Genomic DNA, 8,176 nt, shown 5'->3' on the forward strand with positions numbered 1-8,176 from the left:
TGACTCCTCTATTGCAACAGATGACTCATCTGTTACAACAAATGACCCATCTGTTCGATTCATATTACAGTACTATAGAACCATAAACATGAATCCAACATATGAGTCTTCCGTTGTAATAGATGAATCATATATCGCAACAGATGAGTCATCTGTTGAAACAGATGAATTTTATGTTGGATTCATGTTCGGGTTCTATTCATTGTTGAAAAAATAGCAGTAGCAATGTACCCAGATGAGAAATTCAACTAAAAATCATAATCTTACTTACCAAAGTCACCTATGAAGTAATGTCAAAGAGATGTACGAAACTAAATTTGACCTAAAAAATTGATCAAGTAGCAGCCGTAGCGATAATAACAACAACAATGGTCAACAAGAAGAAGATGATGATGATAATGAAGAAGAAGAAGATGATAATGATGCAGAAGATGATGAATACAGCAACAACAACAATGAAGAACAAAAATCACGAAGAGAGAGAAAACAACAATAAATTAGAAGAGGGAGAAACACACGTTTTTTCTCTTCCATTTTTAGTTATATTAGGTTTTACTTGGATCAAAGTGTAAATTAAAAAACTTGTGGGTTATTCTCAAACTTTTTCAACTTTCTTAATCCCTAATAAAGTAATTGTCACCTGGACTCAATTTTTAAGACTTGATTCACCTACACCTCATTTCAAAACTCTTTTGTCACTTTTAACAAAAAAAAATAAATCCTTGTTACTTTTAGTGTTGAGAAAAATTTTACTGATGAAAAGTGTGGAGTTTGAAGCAATTTTTAGCTATTATTATTGAAAAAAATTAGTTTCAATTTAGAGTAGTCATTATTAAAAGAAATTAACTTCAATTTGAGGTAAGTGGTGATGAACTTCTTTGTTAAAGTAGATGGGCCCACGTGAATTTAGGAATTAATAGTGTATATAATTAAAAGAAAAAGACATTTAAGAAAAAGAAAAAAAAGGTGAATAATCAAAAAGAAATAAACATGAAAAAAAAAAGTAATGATGTGGCAATGACGTGACGCTTACATGGTTATGTCGTGGCGTGTGTGTAATGCATCCACACTATGAGATTGATATTATAATCTTAGGGTAATATTTAATTTACTTGAAAGTTATTTAAAGGATATTTAAATGCCCGTAGAGTTGAAAATCTAAAGTAAGTTTGTTGGACAAGTTTAGAGGTGTTTTTATGTCTCTTCTCTAAGGACCCATTTGGCCATAAGAATTTTTTACTTTTTTACAAAAAATTATTTCAGTAAAAATTGGGGTGGCCATGAGAATTCCAAATCCAATTCCCAATTGTTTTTGAAAAAGTGAAAACAAGTTTTAATTGTTTTCACATTTTTTCAACTTCAATTTCAACTTTGTTTATTATTACAAATAACCCCATTTTTTTATATTTTCAAAAACACCTTATTAATTTCATCCAACAACCGTAATTAAATGCCTAACTACTACATTACCCACTTCTTCTTACTTCCATTGATAAAAGACCTCAAAGTTGAAAGTAACTTCAATTTTTTCTTCTTCCTCAAAATCTATTCATGATACAAAGAACCTTAATTCGTCCATTTTTGCAACTCCTTATGCAAAAATGAGGGTATAAAATTAGTTTAAAATTGAGGTAATTTTGATAGTTTTTAAAATTAAGGGTATAAAATTATATTTAAAATTTTTTTTCCAAAAGTCTAAATAAAATTTTCAAAAAGACATGGCCAAACATAACTCCAACTCCAACTTTAACTTCAATTCTATTTTTTTTTTTAAATTTTCTTGACCAAACGCCCGGAAGTCTACTTTTAGAAAAAAAAATCTATATTCTCCTATTTAATAAGTTACGGTGTGACAGGTGAAGCTCACACCACACCGTCGACATCCCTGCTTGTTGTCATTTGACGTGCTTGCTCCGTAATTTTATTATATCATCCCTAATTAATTATTATATGTCATTTACGTATTAAAAATATTAATTATATTTAACAAATAAAATAAAAGAGACATTTATTACATGTCTGCTTCAGCTACTTCAACGATAATTTTACTATATCATCCCTAATTAATTATTATAAATCATCTAAGTATTAAAAAATTGATAATATTTAATATTAAATTAACTTGACATCTTATATGAAGTCTACTTAATTATTTTAACAGATACTTTTTATAGTAATTTTGCTATATCACTTCTAATTAGTTATTATAAGTCATTTAAGACATGTTTGTACTATATCATCCCTAATTAATTACTATGGTCATCTATACATTGTGCTAATTAAATTAGAATAGAAAAAAATATTATAAATCACAATAATAAAAAAATAAATTATTTAAAAAACATAATTGACTATCAATGTCACAAAAATTTGGACAAGGAGAGTAACATATATTATTTTAAAATTACATAAAAAGTATTATAAATTACAATAGTTAATAATTTAAAATATCTAAAAACATAATTAATCTGTTATATATTCAAGAAAAATACATAATAAATTACAACATTTAATAATTTAAAATATCTGAAAATATAATTAATCTGTTATATATTCAAGAAAAATACATAATAAATTACAACATTTAATAATTTAAAATATCTAAAAAAAAATAATTAATCTATTATATATAGCATAAAATACGAAGAAAAAATTATTAATCACAATAATTAACAACTTAAAAAATTTAAAGGATATAAAATATTTGGTTGAATCTCGAAATTATATCAATGCCACTTAAATTGGAATAGAAAAAAAGTTATTATAAATTTCAATAATTAAAAACTTAAATTATTTTTGAAGTATAATTGATTATCAATGCCACAAAAGTTTAGCAAAGAGAGTATCATGTTTTATTTGAAAATTACATAAAAGATATTCTAAATTAGAAGAGCTAACTAATTTAAAATATTTTATTATATATTTCATAATTACTATGTGAAAAGTAAAAAAAAATGATTGACTCTCGAAATAATATGAGTGTCATATTAACAATTTAAAATATTCTTATATAAATTTTATTAATCTAAATATAATAATATATGCCTAACTCGAAATTTATAACCAAACAAATGAAGGTTTTAATTAAATGATAGAATTATATATAACGTAAAATTTACAATGATCAATATTGGGCCGTGCGTAGCCCGGTCATAGCCAATATATAATAAGAGGCAATTGAAGCAGCTGCCAGCAACATTCGGTTGTCCTGCTTGCCGACTGGAAGCTGCTTGCTTCGTGATTTTACTATATCACCTCTAAATAATTATTATATGTTATTTATATATTAAAAAATTATTAATATTTAATAAAAATAAAATAGACATTTATAATATGTCTACGTCAGCTTCTTCAATCGTAATTTTATTATATCGCCCCTAATTAATTTTATTATATTTCATTTATGTATTAAAAATTAATAATATTTAATAAAAAATAAAATGGATACTTATGACATGTCTGCTTCAGCCTTAATTTTACTGTATCGCCCCTAGTTAATTTTATTATATGTCATTTATGTATTAAAAAATTAATAATATTTAATAAAAAATTAATGTAGAGATTTATGACATGTTTTCTTCAGCTGTTTCAATCATAATTTTACTATATCGCCTCTAATTAATTGTTATAAGTCATTTAAGTGTTAAAAAATTAATATTAAAAATATTTAATAAAAAAACAGACATTTATGACATGTCTGCTTCAGCTGCCTCAACCGTAATTTTACTATATCACCCCTAATTAATTATTATAAGTCATCTAAGTATTAAAGAATTATTATAAAGTTGTCTAAGTATAAAAAATTAATAATATTTAATAAAAAGGGTAAAAGATGTATTTATAACATATCTGCTTGAGCTGCTTCAACCTAAATTTTACTGTTTCGCTCATTATTAATTTAATATATCATTTATGTATTAAAAATTTATTAATATTTAATAAAAAATAAAATAGATATTTATGACATGTCTATTTCAGCTGCTTCAATTGTAGTTTTACTATCGCTCCTGATTAATTATTATCAGTCAGCTAACTATTAAAAATACTTAATAAAAAAATTAAAATAGACATTTATGACATGTCTACTTCAACTGCTTCAACCGTAATTTTACTGTATCTTCCCTAATTAATTATTATGAGTCCTTAAAGTATTAAAAATTATTATAAAGACATCTAAGTATTAAAAAATTAATAATATTTAGTGCTAAATTAACTTGACATCTTATATGAGGTTCACTTAATTTTTTTCCGCAAGTAATTTTATGGTAATTTTTCTATACCACTTCTAATTATTATGAGTCATTGAAAACATCTCTGCATTGCTGCTTCAGTCGTGATTTTACTATTTTACCCTAATTAATTATTACGGCCATTTAAGCATTGTGCCAACTAAATTGGAATAAAAGAAAAAATATTATAAATCATAATAATTTAAAAAATTAAATTATTTAAAAAGTACAATTGATTATCAATGCCAAAAAATTTTGGACAAGGAGAATAATATATAATACTTGAAAATCAAGTAAAAGGTATTATAAATTATAATAATTAACAACTAAAAATGTCAAAAAAATTAATATGTTATATATTTCAAAAAATAATACGTAAAAAAAACTATACATTACAATAATTAACAACTTAAAAAATTTAAAGGTCAATCTGTCTGCTTTGGGACAACTTCATCCTTTTTCTTGCCTTCATTTTTTCATTCACTTTAGTTTGTTTGTCTTATTTTTTAAAATTTGTTATATATTTCAAAAAATTATAAAACAAATTCCTATAAATCATAATAATTATCTAAATTCTATTTGTGTCACATAAGTTGATACTAAAAAATAACATATCCATCGTCTAGTAAATATATAAAGGTTGGTAAGAAGATAGTGACGTGGCAGGCCTCAGAATTCGGGATTCTTTTCATTTTTTTTCTGATTTTTGAATTGTTTCTTGGTCGTTTTTGCCATTTAGTTATCTGTTATATTAAATAAAATTTCATTTTAATATAGTGGTTACACTTTCTTTCAGAAATAAATCATTTGAAAGAGATCACAAAGTGCACCTTCTGCTTGAGGAGATAGGTCATTCCAAGAACTAGGTACAACGTTCTTGAACCTGACATTTTTTTTTTCTATTTTGTTTGATTAAATCTCAAGTAATAGGTGTAACAAACTGTTGTTTTATTACCTGTTTTTCTATGATTTTTTTTTTTTTTTTTTGCAGGTTCCCAATTTTTTTAGGTAAATACCATCATCAATTACTTCATATTTCAGAGATACGTCCAGCTTGTTTTTTCAACAAACTGTAAGCTGCAAAACGTTTTTCTGTTTCTTTGTATCTTATAGGTGAATTATACACTTGGATTGAATTATTTTTATGGATTGAGGTAATGCCTCATTTTTTAAAATTCTTTTTCGATGTTTAGAACAAGGGATTCTAAATTCTGTCTTGAATTTTATTCCAAAGTATTGTGCATATTGTTAATCTTCTATATATTTCAAATGTTGGTTGTGTAATTTTCTTTTTTAATTAACTTAGATACAATTAAGATATTGCTAGAAATATCAGTTCAAACTATTAATTTCTAATAACTTAATGTTATCCTATGTTGTTGCTTGGGTTCTTTAAAAATGTCAACAGATGTGCGCTAGATTCTCCAAAAGCATATCAAATTCTTCAAAAATAATGTATTTTTACAGAAATCAACGCAGGTGCAAAACCAAAAGTAAAGATTTCACGCAATTTAGATGTTATCTATTTGGTTAGTGTCAGTAATATATTGTGCTTTGTTAATGTTTATATTTGCCGGACTACACTAAATGTGTTGTTGTTGTATTGTTGTTGTTGCTAATGCTTATATTGATATAATACAATTTAATAGAACTCAACTTCGTGTTATTATAGAAATTTGACATGTCTAGTGTTTGATTAAATTCGCTTGAATTCTGAAATAGTACTATGTTTGGCTTATGCGAATCTAAACTTATGATTATGTGTTTGATCAGTTCTCTAATTTCATGAAATCTAGATGTATTTTTGTCTTAGTTGAACCAAATTTGACGCTTTGTTTTGAAACTATAGTATAATTTATACTTTATTCATTATAGCTTGCTCATAAGAATGAATTTTTTGGAGATCAAGTTCAATTTATACTTATTTAAATTTTTAATTTCTATTTTCGTAGACTGTTGCACAAGAAAGTTGAACTGAACCTAAATTGAAAAATCAAACATAAATACAATATAATTTATATAAAATTGTCCAATTTTCATTTCCTTATTGTTAAACATTGGTGAACTCAACCCAAATTTTTAATTTTTAATTTCAAACATGAAGTTGTTATTTTCTCCTTTGTGTTTAAGAAAGTTTTCTATTTTCTCCTCTCGTTTAAACGAATTGTCAGATTACATTTTGATGAAACTTGGAGAAGAAATGATGCGAGGTTTAGGAAAATTTACCCGGTCTTCTATGAAGCAATAAAAGTTGCGACTTCAGATCCAACTTCTAGTGTCATAGTTGAAAAAACAGTAAAAGAGATTTGATTGTACATATTTGAAGTTCAACTTGCCTTAATACTTTTGAGTTTTCTCTCCCTTTTAACAGGCATGACTATTCAGATTGTGAACAACAGTCCACTGACAAGGTATGAATTATTTCTTCAGATGATAAAATTTAGTCTTTTGATATGATAGTATCTCATTTTGTATTATTATTTTTTTCACATCCAAGTGAGCAAAAACACTTGCGCCAACGTAAGAGCTTCTTACAAGTGTCACATGAGGTGAAAAAGGAGGATATAATATGGCATCTCGCTTATTAAGATTGAGGGCAGTGGTTCTACACAATCTGATCTTTTATTTTGTCACATATTAGTAACTGTTGATAAATTAGCAACATTAATTCACTCATTACACTCTTGAGTTTTAATTACAAACTGATGAATCACTTTTATTTCACGATTAATTATTTTGTGGGGGAATCAATTGTAGGTGGCCCTACTATTGCATATTTAATTGTAGGTGGCACTAATATTGCATAGTTGTTGCTATTGTGCCTCTAGTTTCACCAAGTTAACCTCCCAATGGGGATCCGCTTCCTCCTTCAGACTTCTCCTGTCAACTTTTACTCTTAACCATGATTTTTGAGATGTACTTTATTCATCTTATTTTCTTTTCCTTGCATGATTTCATTGGTAAAAAGTTTTCATTTACTTACTGGTGACTCTTAACCATAGACCAATAAGTCAATGGTTAGATGCGATCGATTAAGATATTTCATCGATTCATATGAAATTGTCTTTGTTATATAGTGTGTTACTATTCCTTTCGTTGTGAATTTAAAATTAATAGACCTTAATATATAGTTACAACAGTTGGTGTATGCAAGTTCTTTCATCTAAATCAACTATTGATTATTCGTTTTTTACTCGGATTTGTTCACATAGGTAAAGTGACCACTTTCTTATTTTTTTTATCCATAGTACCTTATTTCATTTTTTAAAGGAGCGTTGAAGTAACTGATAAAATTATTGACATGTGACCAAAAGGTCATGAGTTCAATTAGAACAAATGAGTATTCCATAGTAAGTTTTTGAAATTTTTGTGCCTAGAATGCTTTTTTGGTCTTGTAAAAACTTCTTTTATATTGGAAAGAAGTTCACTTGCCCTTCCCCTTTTCCAACTTCAAATACATATAATTAGAAAAATCAATTTTTATTGTTCTTTTGTTTTCCTGATTTCCTATTACTTAGAATATTTGATGCCCCTGTCAAGACTAATTAGATAAACCTCTAGAGAAAAGGCTCGGAGATATAAATCAATACTTAGATCATGTGTAGAGAAACATCAGACAAGCACCAATAAATTGCTTGAGCAAAAAATATGCTAACTTGGTGAATCATATTTTTTTTTTTCTTTTCTATGTTGACTTCTGGGTAACATTTATCACAAAACTTCCGCAGGAGCATCAACTCCATATTGCAATTCTTGGATCTAGAAAAGGATATCGTTGGTGAAATTATTTTTTAAATGTCTTACTTCTTATGGCTTTTCCTTTATGAATGGTAGAATGTTTTCAATCCAGTCACGTATTATAAGAGGGACGGACCCAGACTTTTCAGTAAGTGGGTTCAATATATAAAAAATAAATACAGGTAGAGAAAAGGCCAATTAATATTAAG

At 26.4% G+C, this 8,176-nt stretch overlaps 1 long non-coding RNA gene across 1 annotated transcript; it reads left to right on the forward strand.

The window, feature by feature from the left end:
- The first annotated feature begins 4,910 nt into the window (after positions 1-4,910).
- On the forward strand, positions 4,911-7,104 carry LOC124897688. Its single transcript, XR_007054507.1, has 4 exons — positions 4,911-5,095; positions 5,221-5,301; positions 6,601-6,640; positions 6,727-7,104. It is a non-coding gene; the product is annotated as an uncharacterized LOC124897688 (long non-coding RNA).
- The last annotated feature ends 1,072 nt before the right edge of the window (positions 7,105-8,176 follow it).

This window comes from Capsicum annuum, chromosome 4, assembly GCF_002878395.1.
Source record: "Capsicum annuum cultivar UCD-10X-F1 chromosome 4, UCD10Xv1.1, whole genome shotgun sequence".
NCBI classification, from domain to species: Eukaryota; Viridiplantae; Streptophyta; class Magnoliopsida; order Solanales; family Solanaceae; genus Capsicum; species Capsicum annuum.